The 15,865-nt window shown below is 39.6% G+C and overlaps 1 protein-coding gene across 5 annotated transcripts in view; it reads left to right on the top strand.

Annotated features, from left to right (window-relative positions):
- LOC122563090 (AMP deaminase 2-like) overlaps positions 1-15,865 on the top strand; it is a 186,116-nt gene that overhangs the window by 67,289 nt on the left and 102,962 nt on the right. Inside the window, exon 1 of one of the 5 annotated variants that reach the window (XM_087973503.1) lies at positions 7,754-8,243. The exons of the other annotated variants lie outside the window; for them this stretch is intronic. The gene's annotated coding sequence lies outside the window, so the exon portion shown is untranslated. Of the gene's footprint in view, positions 1-7,753; positions 8,244-15,865 lie in introns of those variants that run through there. 5 annotated transcript variants of the gene reach the window in all.

Genomic DNA, 15,865 nt, shown 5'->3' with positions numbered 1-15,865 from the left:
GCAAACGTTTCGTCCCCTGTCTAGGTGACATCCTCAGTGCTTGGGAGCCTCCTGTGAAGCGCTTCTGTGGTGTTTCCTCCGGCATTTATAGTGGCCTGTCCCTGCCGCTTCCGGTTGTCAGTTTCAGCTGTCCGCTGTAGTGGCTGGTATATTGGGTCCGGGTCTATGTGTTTGTTGATGGAGTTTGTGGATGAGTGCCAGGCTTCTAGGAATTCCCTGGCTGTTCTTTGTTTGGCTTGCCCTATGATTGTAGTGTTGTCCCAGTCAAATTCATGTTGCTTGTCGTCTGCGTGTGTGGCTACTAGGGCTAATAGTAGCTGGTCGTGTCGTTTCGTGGCTAGTTGATGTTCGTGGATGCGGATCGTTAGCTGTCTTCCTGTTTGTCCTATATAGTGTTTTGTGCAGTCCTTGCATGGGATTTTGTACACTACGTTAGTTTTGCTCATACTGGGTATCGGGTCTTTCGTTTTGGTGAGTTGTTGTCTGAGAGTGGCTGTTGGTTTGTGTGCTGTTATGAGTTCTAGTGGTCGCAGTAGTCTGGCTGTCATTTCAGAGATGTTCTTGATGTATGGTAGTGTGGCTAGTCCTTTGGGTTGCGGCATGTCCTCGTTCTGTTGTCTCTCCCTTCTGCATCTGTTGATGAAATTGCGAGGATATCCGTTTTTGGCGAATACCTTGTATAGGTGTTCCTCTTCCTCTTTTTGCAGTTCTGGTGTACTGCAGTGTGTTGTGGCCCTTTTTGAACAGTGTCTTGATGTAACTTCGATATAAAGAATTTAGAGAAAAAGGTATAAAGGTTACTATTCTAAAGACCGACAGACCATGTTCCCTATAAGCTGCTGTACTGGACTGCTCCTGGGAAGCTCCATGCACATTGATTGGCGTGCCAGTGAATGGCTTCCACATCTTTATTTTAATTCTGTTTTCTGCCGTCTCCTTTGTCATCCAAGAAGCTCTGGATTAGATGTCCTACCTTTCTCTTTTGAGAGAACGTACCTTGATGTGCCTGAACCATTTCCATTTTGAAGGTAGCCCATTGCTCAGCTACTGTCCTTCTCACCAACCTTCGGTTGCAATTGAAATGGCCCAGCTTCATTCTTGCTCCATTTGAAGTCAGCTGTCTGCTAATTGAACCTTCTTACTCTGGATTGACCAATGTCATTGTACACAAGGTCAAGATGACAATGGCAAAATGATCACTGACCCCCCCCAAAAACTCACTCACTGCCACTTGATCTATTTGACCCACCTCATCTCATTCCCAAGAACCAGGTTTAGAAGTTTTTCTCTTCTTGTTGGACTGAATACCTAACTGCAGTCAAAAATTCTCCTGAACCCAATATAGATTGCTCGTCAGCGACATTTATAATATGCCAAGGCATTCTTTGTCTGTAACTTCTCAATCCTATTAACTATATTCCATGCATTCACATGCATGCAGTGTAACCCTGATTTAGACTTTATTTCTTTCTTCCTATTTATTTACTTATCTCTTTTAATGCTAGTTGCCTATGCCAGCCTTTTGTGCAGCCTTGCATTTCTTTTTGATATTCTCTCCTGGTTCCCAAACCCCTGCTGAGTTACTTTAATTTTAACCAACAATACCAGCAAGAATCCCAACAAGAAACTTGGTCCCATCTCTGTTTGGATGCAGTATGTCGACAGGTATGAGCTCCCCAAAAACCAGTCCCAAAGTCCCAGTAATTTGAAGCCATCTCTCCTACCTCATTTTTCCAGCCACTATTTCATCCGTCTTATCCTATTTCTGTACTTACTTGCACATCATATGGGAGTAATCCAGAAATAATTACTTGAGAGGTCCTACTTGCTAGTTTTCTACCTAATTCCTTATATTCAAGAACAATATTCCCCTTTCTACCTATTTTATAAGTACCAATGTGGACCACGATCTTTGACTGTTTGCCTTCCTCAGAAGAAGGTGCTGCAGCTATTCTGTGATATCCTTGACCCTAGAACCAGTGAGGCAACATGCCATCCTGGAATTACATTGACAGCCATAGAAACTCCTGTATGTAGTCTGAAATAAAGAATACCCTATCAGTACGTTCCTTCCTCTCTTCTTTTTCCCCCCTCCTGAACAAAAGGTCCACCCATGTTCCTACTGGCTTGGCTTTGCTGTACTCCTCCAATATCCAGAATGCACTGTCTGTCTATTTTTTTAAACTGCTTGGCAGTTACTAATCCCGGTGTGTCTGCTTGCCCCTAATTTGCAGTGTGTCCACTTTTCTAAATGTGGTATGCATGTAGCTCTCGACTGTTGGATTTATCTCAGTGATTCTAGCCATTGCTTAAGCTCTGAAACCCTGGAGCTCAAACCTGTCCAGCTGGTGACACTTCTACATGAGTTCATCTAGGTAAGAAGTCTTCACTATTCACACAGCATGGAATGGGCATTCTGCTTGGCCAACCTGCCCTATTATTACTATAGCCTTTATACCCTTTACTTAGTTTGTTATAGAAAATATTTTATTTTACTTTCCGTTACTTGCTGTAACCTTACTTTTGTATTACTAATTATAAACTGGTGATTAGTAGAAAGTGGAAATTTTTCAGTGCTTCTCTTGCTGAATCATTTGTTTCCCTTTGTCTCCCCTCACTTTGTTGCATTTGGTTCCTGCTATTTCTTCTTGCACTATTTTTGTATATGGTTCCCAATCTGGGAACGTGTTAGACTTTGTGTAATTGCATGGTGTGGGATGAGTGAACTATCCCCATGGAATGCTAATAGTGGAGGGGAGGGGAAGACTTATTTGGTGGTGGTATCCTGTCTCACCTAATTTACATTTTGTTTTTACAAATCCATCTCTCTTTTTACTACCATTTTGTCTTTTATAGTCATAGAGATATACAGTATGGAAACAGCCCCTTCAGTCCAACTCGACCAGATATCCTAACCTAATCTACTCCCATTTGCCAGCACTTCGCCCATCTCCCTCGAAACCCTTCCTATTCATATACCCTTGTAAATGTTGTAATTATACCAGCCTCCCCCACTTCTTCTGGCAGCTCATTCTGTCCACGCACCGCCTCTGTGAAAATGTTGCCCCTAAGGTCTTTTTGTTTAAATTTTTCCCCTTTCACCCTCTAGTTCTGGACTCCTCCACCCCAGGAAAAAGACCTTGTCCATTTACCCTATTCATGCCCCTCATAATTTTATAACCCTCTATCAGGTTACCCCTTAGCCTCTGATGCTCCAGGGAAAACAGCCCCAGCTTGTTCAGCCTCTCCCCATAGCTCAGATCCTCCACCCCTGGCAACATCCTTGTAAATCGTTTCTGAACCCTTTCAAGTTTCACAACATCTTTCCGATAGGAAGGAGACCAGAATTGCACGCAATATTCCAAAAGTGGTCTAACCAATGTCCTGTATAGTCGCAACATGACTTCCCAACTCCTGTACTCAATGCTCTGACCAATAAATGAAAGCATACCAAATGCTTTCTTCACTATCCTATCTACCTGTGACTCCACTTTAAAAGAACTGTGAACCTGCACTCCAAGGTCTCTTTGATCAGCAGTATTCCATAGGACCTTACCATTAAGTGTATAAGTCCTGCTCTGATTTGCCTTTATAAAATACCTCCCATTTATCAAAATTAAACTCCATCTGCTAATCCTCAGCCCATTGGCCCATCTGATCAAGATCCCCTTGTATTCTGAGGTAACCTTCTGGGTTCCATTGCCATCTGTTCCATTTGATCCTCCTCCCCCTCACTCTACAGCAAGTATATATTAAAAAAAAAACATTTTGCAGCTTCTTAGTTCTGAAGCAGAGTCATATCAGACTCAAAACCTTAACTCTATTTTTCTTTCTCTGGATGCTGTCAGACCTGCTTATGTTCTCCAGTATTTTCTCTTTTTATGATTGATCTAATATGTCTGATCATATTCTTGACAGAAGCATGGATCCTGTCTTTCATCCCCAGTTTAGGTTTTAACACAATCTATGCTTGTGTTTGTGTCCTTTCATAACTATTAGACCTCCCAGAATACTTTGCTGCCAATGCACAACTTTAGACACTGTTGTGATGCAGGAAAAACATGGCAGTCAAGTTGTATGTGGCAAACTCCGACAAACAGCACTGTAAAAATTACCAGTTGTTTATATTTTGCAAGGTTGGTTGAGGGATAAAGTATATTTTAATGGAAGAGAGAGCAATTCAAGAAAGGAATTTGAAAGTATTCAGTCTCTCTCTATTTATTCCTTGCACACATATGGGGGCTTTAGAAGGCCTTTCAACAAGCACTGGAATGGATCTACTGGGCAATGTTCCCCACAAATGTGTCAGGCTGGTCTCCAACTGCTGCAACAACACATTGGGAAAAGATGTGCCTACTGATCAGATTTTAAACGTTGAACAAATGGTGTGGAAACTTAACAGTTTTGAAGCCTCTCTGAATTTCTGAGGTAAAATGGCAGTTTCCCTTTTTTTCATCTTTCCATTCCCCACATATATTTTCAACTCGTAGAAATCATACAATTTGAAAAATATTTCTATAATATCTATAAAACAATTATTACTATTTTACAATTGTTCTGTGTGGTACGAACCTAGAGAAATGTTTCAGATTTACAGTTGAACTGCATTGTGATAGATTTTTCTGAAGGGCAAAGTTTCTGAATTTACAATCTGTTTTACTCACCACAATCATAACATGCACATGTGTTAGTATTTCCAGAGAACCACTTTAATTAAACATCAACATTGATAAGTAAAAGTCTAGCTCTCAGAACTAGATGTATTGGGAATTTCAGAGTTCTGAAGTTCCCAGGAAACGTCAGTGATTTAGTTTAGGATTTCTTCAACTACCCTTTTTGCCTAATCTGAAATATTTTTCCACCATAATAAAACTCTTTCTTCACACTAACATTGTAGTACTGAAGATAAGAGATATCTTTTGCATAATAAAGCATAACAACTAAACAGCAATGTTTTGTTTTTGCAGGATTTTGAGGCTGCTACATTCAAATATTCCATAAACCTACTTTTTTTTGTGAAACACAAACTTCCCTGGAAAGTATTACTTTATTTTAGTGTACACTCTTACACTGATTAACATTGGTCCAGTTGTATATTTTGTCAGCGTAATATTTTTAAGAGTGAATAGTAACATTAGTTTCATGTTAGTTTCTTAATTTTATACAAGGAGAGTATGATTAAGATTAGGGTATATTAATGCCAGCCATAACATAGCAGGAGGGTCAGCAGAGATTCAGTTGTGTAAAATATTGAGATTCTTCTCTTGCCACCAGAACAGACTGCAGTTTAGAACCTGTGCACTATATGGAATATTAATTCTTATTTCTGTGCATACAGTCAGTTACTAACTGGAATATTTTGACGGGAAAATTAAACAGATGCTTCATACAAATAGTAGAAAGGAAATTAGCCAAAATAAACCCTTTGTGATAGACTGAGAACAAAACTTGTACAATGCTATAACTCCATTTTCTTTAATTGCCTCATAATCTTAAACTTGAATGTGGATGGAAACTGAAGAAATTAATTTTGAAAATGAGGCCTCCGTTTTTCCATCCAATTTTTCAATGTCATGAAATTTCCATAAGTAGCTATAGTACACAGAAAGGAAGGCTACAAGTTCCATTCCTGATCCTGAATCTCAATGAATTCCTGGTCAGTGAGTGGAATCATAGATGCCCTATAATGCAAAAAGAGGTCGTTTTGGCCCATCAAGTCTGCACTGATACTCCAAAGAGCATCCCAGCCAGACCCAAACCCATCCCCATAACCCCACATTTACCATGGCTCATCCATCTAGATTACACAACCCTGGAGACCATGGACAATTTAGCACGGCCAGCCAACCTAACCTATCCATTTTTGGACTGAAGGAGGAAACCAGAGCTCCTGGCTGAAACCTGCGCAGGCATGGAGGATGTGTTAACTGTACACAGACAGTCACCTAAGGTTAGAATCGAACCAAAGTCCATGGCACTGTGAGGCAGCAGTACTAACGACTTCTAAACAGGAATCTGTATCGGGTCTTCTCTCCATGATTGATCAATTGCAAACATTCAGAGTTGAGCTTTATTCTCAAACAATAACAACTGTTGGGTATCAGTGTGCAACTACTACCCAAGAACTCCAGCAAGGAGTCGCCACCTTAAGGAACAGAGAAGAAGGATATGTTTATATATCTGAAAAAATTGCAAATCCTTTAATGTATTGGAGCAAATGTCTCTGTGAAGAACAACACATAATGAAGATTAGGGCAGCTCAATAGCATAATGATTAGGACTGCTGCCTCAGTGTCTAGTACCTGGGTTCTTTTCCAGTCTTGGATGACTGCCTGTGTGGAGTTTGCATGCAGTCCTCATGTCTGTGTGGGTTCCTGCAGAGTACTCTGGTTTTCTCCCACAGTGCAAAGATGTGCAGGTTAGGTGGATTGCCATGCTAAGTTACCTCATAGTGTCCATGTGTGGAGGCTAGGTGGATTAGCAGTGGTACGAGGATACAGCGGGTCTGACTGGGATACTCTTTTTGAGGATCGGTGAGATTTCGATGAGGCAAATGACCTCTACCTGCACTGTTGGGAATTTATAATTTAAAAAAAGCTACATTAGCTGTGATAACATGTCCCTTACCTCCATGTAAATCTTAATGCAAGCTTATTGGAGATTGACTGACTAAAGGATACTGCAGTTTGTTTTTAACAAGTGATAAATGTAGATTTCAATTAGGAAGCCAAGATGAAAGACTAAGTTAAAAATCACACAACACCAGGTTATAGTCCAACAGGTTTAATTGGAAGCACATTAGCTTTCGGAGCGTCGCTGCTTCATCAGGTGATAGTGGAGGACTCAATCGTAACACACAGAATTAATAGCAAAAATTTACAGTGTGATGTAACTGAAATTATATATTGAGAAATTGATTGTTAAGTCTTTCATCTGTTTGAATACCATGTAGTTTCACTTCTTTAATGTGTAAATCACAAAACCTTTTTTTAAAAGTTGCATTCTCAGGTTCGCTGTTAACAATGGTGATAGCTAGACAATATGTTGAAGGTGTTGACCCCCTGTGTTCTCTGTCTATGCCATGATGTTTAGATTGATTCAAATCTAAAAAGTGAGATAACGGAGTTTTACATGAATGCATGCAGTTTTTGAGCAAAGTCCAATGTAACCCAGGGTTATAGCCGGAGGAAAAGGCTTAACGAAGTCCTCATGAGCAATAGTTACTTTTGTGTTGCGATTAGTGCCATATTTGAGTGGTGCACAAGCTTTTGGGCATATTTTGTTGAGAAGGTAAATAGTTAAAAAGATATTGCTGGAAAGGCTCAGCAGGTCTGCTAGCATATGTGGAAAGAGAAGCTTGAGTTAACATTTCGGAGAATTTTTATTTCAGATCTTGTTTTAAATGAACAGCCACGTGCTTTGTACGTTTCTAACGTGCAGTGTTGGCAGCGTGAAGAGTTGGCTCCTGGATACTGAAAGTTGAGCCCTCCTCTCACTGATGTTGCAGTGTGACTACTGGCTTCTGTTCTGTTCTCTTACAGGTAGTGGAGTTGAAGAATATTTAAGGTTGCAGACTGTATTGGAAAATACGTACTGCAAAAATACAGTTGCAATGGACTTGGTGGCAAATGATGGTTTGGTGTTTGCATCCGTCTTTTATCTGTTGACACTCAGCCATGCAAACAACACTTCTATCAGCAGTAAAGGTGAAATCAATGTCTTAGCTTGAAAAGACAGGGGTGAAAAAGACATTTCTGACCATCCATTGGACCATGCTTGGTCGATCGTTAAAAGGTTTTCTAATCAAGTATGGGTATTACTTCCTAACTATCCCTGATTTGTTCCGGTCTTGGACCTGGTTTGTACTTCGTGCTTGCCTTGGGAGGGATTTGCATTCGTTAACCCCTCCTCCTCCAGCTGGCGGTGACAGTGGGCTGCTGTCAACGGGCTATTTAAAGGCGGTCACGGTGCTGAGGCTGAGGATTGCTGTAGCTTTGCTGCGGACAAAACGCCGGCTTCAGTCGGGGAAAAGGAGCAGGACCTTTCCGTCTCTGGCTGCTGCGGACCACCTTATGTATCTCTGTGCGCCTCCGTTTTGTGTCCGTGCTCGCTATTAATTACAACGCAAGCCGGATAGACGGAGCAAATCAGTTTGAAATCTAGAACAGCATCGCCTTACAAATCCCCCTCCTCTCCCCCCCCTCCCCCCTCCGATTCTCTCTCTGTCTGCTTGCAGTTGCCTGGTAGGTTACATATTGCGCGACGCAGTTGTTTTGTTTAAAGTTGCGATTTTTCTCCTGTGCCCGAAATTAATTAGAATGAATTTGTATATTGCAAGGTTTATACTGCAGTGCCTATTTATTAATGCCGAAATGTAGAGATGGACCGTTATTTTAATGTAATTTTACCGTATCCCCCGAGGGACCAAGATATTGGAGCTGCTACTTCCTCTGTGCTGCAGTTTATTAAGTACAGCGGTAATTAGCAATGAAACTGAATTTCCTACTATTTCTTATTGCCCGGAATTTCGCCAGGTTATGTAGTGATCTTAAGGGCGGTTGCAGGATTTATTTTAAAGACTGCATTTACTGTAATTGTCCATCTGGCTGAAGAGGATCTGTATAGACTTGCACCCTCTTTACTTTTAATTTGTGTCTCAGAGAATCGGTCTATTTTTGGGAAAATGCTGCTTTTAAATGGGCATGTTCGTCTCTTATTCCCATTGCAGTCGACTGGTCTGATCTGTACAAAATGCTGCATCGATCTTGTGTTCATGAAATAACTGACTGCAGGCACTTATAAGAAAATCATGTCTAAAACTTAGGATGGTTAAAGTTTCCGTGACAGATGTGGTTAAAAAAGGACATTCTGACAGTTGTCACCATTCTTAAATTTAGCATGTGGACACACACTGGTACAAAAATGTGCACATTTTAATTATGGATTTGCAATATTCTTTAAAAGTACATTTGAAAATGTGATTCGTGTCTTGATGCATCACAAATCTATGTATGATGTTAATGAGGTAAACTAGATATTGTAATAAATATGAAGCTCAAACATGTATATTAGTTTTTCAATTGTTCTATAGTCAGCTTATTCAAACAAAACTACCTTTGCACTATTCAGTAAAGGAAAAGAAGTCACCAAATCTGCTGGACAACACTCCTTGGAGAGAAGTAGTTAACATTTTTAGATCAAAATTGTTTTGGCCTAAATGGAAGAATTTTAGAAAGGTAATATTTTTTAAAACCAGTGCAGCCAAAGGCAAAAAAAAGGAGGAACGGAAGAACAAAGAGAAGGTTTATGATTGACAGGAAGGCAGGTGTGATTAAATGACAGAGGGAATAATTTTATGAAGCAAAAGGAGGTGGTAACAGGACCGTAAAGAGAGCATGTGTAAATGAAAAAAAAACAGTACCAGTCCCAGCATCTCCTGTCTGGTAAAATGGACAGTAGTTATAACCTAATACACTGTACTTTTGAATTCAAATGCAGTGTGTGGAAGATGATAAAGTGCTTGAAGTGTGGTACATGCAGGAGGGACCATCCATAATGTTCATTCTTCTGTCTCTGTAGTGAGACACTACAGATAATTGAAAAATTGATTTTTAAAAAAAATTATTTTACTCCTCTCCATCCTAGAATAATCTAATAAAAATAATTGCAGGTGTTTGCTTTCCTGTTTACATATGCAATTAAAATGATCTTAAATTATGCGTGCTTACTTCACCTCTTTGATTTAAAAAAAAGTTTTGATAGTTAATGATTAGTATTCTATTCAATCACTTGCTTGTTGCTGTAATGCTTTATGCATCAGATGTTATGGCACCTTTTTTTTATAAAACTGCACACCTGCTTTCCGAGAAACAACCCAGAAGGTCTATCGAGCTTGTTTATGCTGTGAATGAGAAGACCAGTTCCATGATCCTCAAATATGTACCAAAAAGAATGAAGTAAAAATGAACTTCAGAATTCACATTTCTATTTTTGAAGTTCGATTGCATTAACTTTGTCTTTTTGGTGAGAAAATATGAGTGGAATTAAGACCGTGATCTCTTGCTTGTCAGTAGATTAAGCGTGCAATCATACCCACATGCCTGCCTCATGGTTTTCAGTGAGCAACACAAACCTTGCATTGTTATGAATCCATAATTGGAGGGAGCTGACATTTTCCTCCATTCGCTTTCAATTTAGGATTTATTGAGAGGTATACAGAAAAATCGGCCAGTTGTTTCGATAGCTGGTTTGCAATGCAGATTGATGCCAACAGTGTGGGTTCAATTCTTGCACCATGAAGGACTCTCCTTTCCGACCTCATCCCTCGCCTGAGACAGAGTGACCCTCCGGTTAAGACACCACCAGTCTTGTTTCTATCTGTCTGATGAGAGAATAGGATTACGGTGACTTTAGTGTCGAGTGTGGTGCTGGAAAAGCACAGCAGCTCAGGCAGTATTCAAGGAGCAGGAAAATCGATGTTTCTGGTAAAATCTCTTCTTCAGGAATGAGGCTGGGAGCCTCTGGGATGGAGAGATAAATGAGAGGAGGGCTGGGGCTGAGGAAGGGAGCTGAGAGTGCAACAGGTAGATGGAGGTGGGTGTAAAATTAATAGGTGGAGTGGATAGGTGGGAAGGAAGATGGACAGATGGGACAGGTCATGAGAGCGGTACTGAGCTGGGAGGTTAGAACTGGGATAAAGTTGGGGGGAGGGAAATGAGGAAACTGGTGAAATCCACATTGATGCCATTAGGTTGAAGGGTCCCCAGGCAGAAGATGAGACATTCTTCTTCCTCCAGGTGTCAGTTGGTAAGGGAGTGGCAATGGAGTAGGCCCAGGTGGAGCAACACTTTGTGCCCTTGTGTCTCCATTTCAAAAATGATTCCTGAATGTTGCACACTGATTTGCACATTATAGTTATTACGTCTGCAGCAATTGTGAGTTTAGGTGACACAACATAATGTGGCTCCACACCAAACTCCAAAATGAAAATGAAAGTTGGTATGAGATCTAAGGCTTGGTTATGAAACACAATGATGGGGCTCTGATAAATTTCTTAAAACTTAATCAACAATACATCCTAGTCATTCCTTAACATGCAATAGCCCTTAGTACACAAAGATCATATAGAAAAGATGTAAATGTTGAAAATTGGAAACTAAAATACCCATTGAACACAGTTATCTGCAAATGCAAGTTTAATTTGGTTTAAACCTGTGTTGATTTTGTTCTTGAAACAAATGTTCCAGGATCATGTGGAGAGGATAGCTATTCAGCAAAACAATAGTAAGTGTAGTAATAATTATTAATAGTACCTCCGCTAGCAGAATCTTGCACACTGCAGTGCTGAGACATCTTTAATGATAGCTTAATAAAATCTATGCATTAATAAAAATGTTCATGGCCAAGAAAAAGCCATATCCACGTCCCTGCCTGCTAATTATATTCCCTAAACAATGACTAACCTTAGTTGCTTTCTGTAATCTGAGGGTTTAACTGTGTTTAATGTCACACTACTATGAATTTTTGAGATGCACCTACAGGGTTTTGATGCCTTTACCAATTTACAAACATTAAGGAACTAGATTTAGCAGCATAAAATTCCAGGAGAAAGATCATATTTGCAGCATAGAAGCATGTTAATCGTTTCTTGAATCTATTTATGCCACTCATTAAATCTGTTACCATTTTTGAGCAGACATAGTTCCACCTGATGACTGCTACCGGTCCTCAATTTCTTCAGGTGAATTTCTTTGCAAGCTCTGCTTCATGCTGCAAATTGGGTGCAAGTTGTTCACAGATTTTGGTCCAGTAGTAATAAAGTGAAAATAATGAAAAGCTATTGCGTAAGTTTACCTAAGTATTTGTGCCTAGTCAAACTCTTGTACCCGAATACTGACAAGGAAACTGTACCTCCTTAATTTTAACTAGAACTGTAACTAGTACTGTATTTGAAAAACAGTAATAAAACTGTTCTAAAGAAGAAAAATGCACAGATTGGCTGACATTCATTTCTTATTAGATGTTTAATATGAAGATATGTGATGCACTCTGCTAAGGGAGTAAACATGACGGTCTTTAAATGTCAACGCAGGAAAAATATTTTAATGTAAATCTAGGTCTGAATGTTGTGTTCAGCAGTTTAAAAAAACTAGATAGCCACAAAGATCCAGTAGTGCTTGTGGCATGAATTTCCCTTCTTTGCTGGTGCTTACTTGATTCCATTCCATTCAGCAGTGTGGTTTAATTCGGAGGACGGAGCCAATGAAATTGAAGGTCTCTCATAGACAGTATGCCAGGATATTAAACAAAACACTGATTATTCTTCACTTTTTAACATTTTTACAGCTAGACAAATAAATGTTAGGACATTTACCCTGAAGGTAAAAGCTGAAATATCATTAGACTTACGTAAAATGTTTTTTCCTTTGGAAAATCTGTTGCTTATTACGGTGGCTGCATTTAAAATTTCACAAGCCCCAAACCAGTTTTTTTCAGGGCCAGAGAGATTGTTCAACCATGATTATGAACTTAGTACAATACAGAAAACCAAGTTACTCATCACTCAAATTGATGCTTTGTTGAAACATGATCAATGATGCAAATCTGAGAGTTCATGCCAGTTCGTGTGATTTCAGAAGTTAGCTATCTGGGGGTTTATTTTAAATAAAAAAAAATTGGTGAAATCACTGACTGCAACCACATTAAACTGTGAATACGTATTTTTCAGAATTTATTAATGTCACTATTATAATGGCTGCAAGCATCACAATTTTGTTTCTGTGATTACAATGTTACAAATCCAAATCTGGAGTAAATGTTGAAAATTGAATTGGATCATCTAATTTGATATCATAAAATCTAATTTTGTGTATGGCAAGGGAAGAATAATCACCAGAAATTGATAGGAGGGATGGCCTTTATATGGGGAGTGACGTTATGGGAATTGATCCTTATTTCCAAACCCCTATGTACACTGAGTCTTATGGCGATGCTTTTAACCCAAGTTTTTTTTTGTATGATATTTGTCAAAGACATTGCTGATCCTGATGATACCCCTTGTGCTTTCCAGCAGGGATCATTCCATAGCTCTCAGAAGTAGGGTTGACACACTTTGTTCTCAATTTTTAAATTGTAGCTACTGTTCAAATTAGCTAACTTGATGTAGACTAGTCTTCAAAGCAGGGATTTATGTTTTAGTGAAGCCCAACACAAGTTGGAGGAACTTTAATCATTTCTGCTTAGGCTTTTGAACTCAACATTAAGGTCAACAACTTCAGAACTCTGTCTTCCATTTTGATTTTTCCCAGTGTGTATTTTTCATGGGTTTGCTTTTGGCAGAGTTGACCTACATTCTGCTATTAACACCTACTCTGAGCACATGCTTTGACTCTTCTCTACAACTATTAGAACTCCTGTTTCCTTTTTGTTCTGTGACATCTTTGATCTCTAATTCTTCCCTTCTGTTCCACTTGCTCTTCTCCGGCTTTTTCAACTCCATATAACCCATCATTTTCCACTACTTTTTTTTTCCATTTTAAAGAATCATTATACTACACTAACTCTGCACAAATGGTGCACAGTCCTGATGAAGGGCTTTTGCACGAAACGTCGATTTTTTTTTCCTGCTCCTCGGATGCTGCCTGACTGGCTGTGCTTTTCCAGCACCACTCTAATCTATACTCTGGTTTCCAGCATCTGCAGTCCTCACCTTTGCCATACATAGTGGGGCAGTGTGGTTAGCAGGCAACATAGTTATCTACTTTGCCATGTGGGGACTGGTTTATTTTGATATGAGTTAGCAAGTAAAATTGACTGTCACCTAGCATTGTGACACATTTGTTTTTTCAAAAGGGAAAACAACAGATTCCTAATTGCATAGAATGTAACACTACGGCAGACGAGAGACCAAAATGATGTGTGCGCACCTTTCATGATGAGGCAAGCCACATTTGAGTGACTTGCTTGAAGGATCTGTCAAGTTTACATTTTTCTTATTTTCCCACTCCTGCCAATTGGCCTTCCCATTTTGACAACATATTTACAGCATTCTGCTCTGCCTGTTTTGCAAATGACTCATTTTCAGATGTAGATTTAATTAGGAAATTATTAATTATTAACAATTCACTTTGTCTCAAGCTTTGTAAATCAGAGGTCCAGGCACTACTTACTGAATCACACTAAGCATTTTAGAAATTTCACAGACCCCAACATTTGAAGCAACGTTTGTAGGCATGAGCTGTGTCTGGTTCTGATGTTGTATAAGTAGAAAACATTTGCAAACTGAAAAGTAAGACAGAACAACTGAAATACCTCCATGCATTCCAATAAAAATAATATCTATTATTCTATTTCTTTTGGTTATTGGCAAATAACAGAAAAGTGCAGATACACAGCAGACATGTGCAAAATGCTGTTCCACAGAGCAGGCGATCACATGGTGGTCCACTGGACAGTCCTTGAGCATCTTTTCGTGGATAATTAAACAATTCCAATGTCGGAGGAATATGTGTTCTTTCACCTGCCATTTCATAAATCCCAGATGAGTTTAAAATAAAAAGATGCTAGAACAATGGAATTCAGTATTTATTTAAGTATTGTTATAGAATTTAAAAAGGTCCTTGAGTAGTAATATCTGGATTACTCCCGATGCTACAAGCTAGTGAGGGCAGGAATAGGAGGATAGAGCAGCTGAATGCATGGCTGAGGAGCTGGTGTATGGGAGAAGGATTCACGTTTTTGGATCATTGGAATGTCTCTTGGGGTAGAAGTGACCTGTACAAGAAGGATGGATTGCATGTAAATTGGAAGGGGACTAATATACTGGCAGGGAGATTTCCTGGAGCTGCTTGGGAGTATTTAAACTAGTAAGGTGGGGGCGTGGGACCCAGGGAGATAGAGATCAATCTGAGACTGGTACAGTTGAGAACAAGTGAGTCAAACAGTCAGTGCAGGCAGGGACAAGGTAGGAGTAATAAATTAAACTGCATTTATTTCAATGCAAGGGGCCGAACAGGTACGGCAGATGAACTCGGGGCATGGTTAGGAACATGGGACTGGGATATCCTAGCAAAAACAGAAATGTGGCTCAGGGATGGTCAGGACTGGCAGCTTAATGTTCCAGGATACAAATGCTACAGGAAGGATAAAAAGGGAAGTAAGAGGTAGCATTACAGCTGATCTGAGGGAGGATATTCCTAGAAATACATCCAGGGAGGTTATTTGGGTGGAACTGAAAAATTAGAAAGGGATGATCACCTTATTGGGATTGTATTATAGAACCCCTAATAGTCAGAGGGAAATTGAGAAACAAATTTGTAAGGAGATCTGATCTATCTGTAAGAATAATAGGGTAGTTATGGTAGGGGATTTTAGCTTTCCAAACATTGACTGGGACTGCCATAGTGTTAAGGGTTTAGATGGAGAGGAATTTAAGTGTGTACAAGACAATTTTCTGATTCAGTATGTGGATGTACCTACAAGAGAAGGTGCAAAACTTGACCTACTTTTGGGAAATAAGGCAGGGCAGGTGGCTGAGGTGTCAGTGGGGGAGCACTTTGGGGCCAGCGACCATAATTCTATTAGATTTAAAAAGTGATGAAAAAGGATAGACCAGAACTAAAAGTTGAAGTTCTAAATTGAAGAAAGGCTAATTTTGATGGTATTAGGCAAGAACTTTAAAAAGCTGATTGGGGGTAGATGTTTGCAGGTAAAGGGATGGCTGGAAAATGGGAAGCCTTCAGAAATGAGATAACGAGAATTCAGACCCTAAATTCCTGTTAGGGTGAAAGGAAAGGCTGGCAGGTATAGGGAATGCTGGATGACTAAAGAAATTGAGGGTTTAGTTAAGAAAAAGAAGGAAGCATAT

The sequence above is a fragment of the Chiloscyllium plagiosum genome, unplaced genomic scaffold, assembly GCF_037043375.1.
Source record: "Chiloscyllium plagiosum isolate Xiang-an unplaced genomic scaffold, Cpla_swu_hap1 HiC_scaffold_26, whole genome shotgun sequence".
Lineage (NCBI taxonomy): Eukaryota > Metazoa > Chordata > Chondrichthyes > Orectolobiformes > Hemiscylliidae > Chiloscyllium > Chiloscyllium plagiosum.
This window is presented reverse-complemented; position numbering and strand designations above follow the sequence as displayed.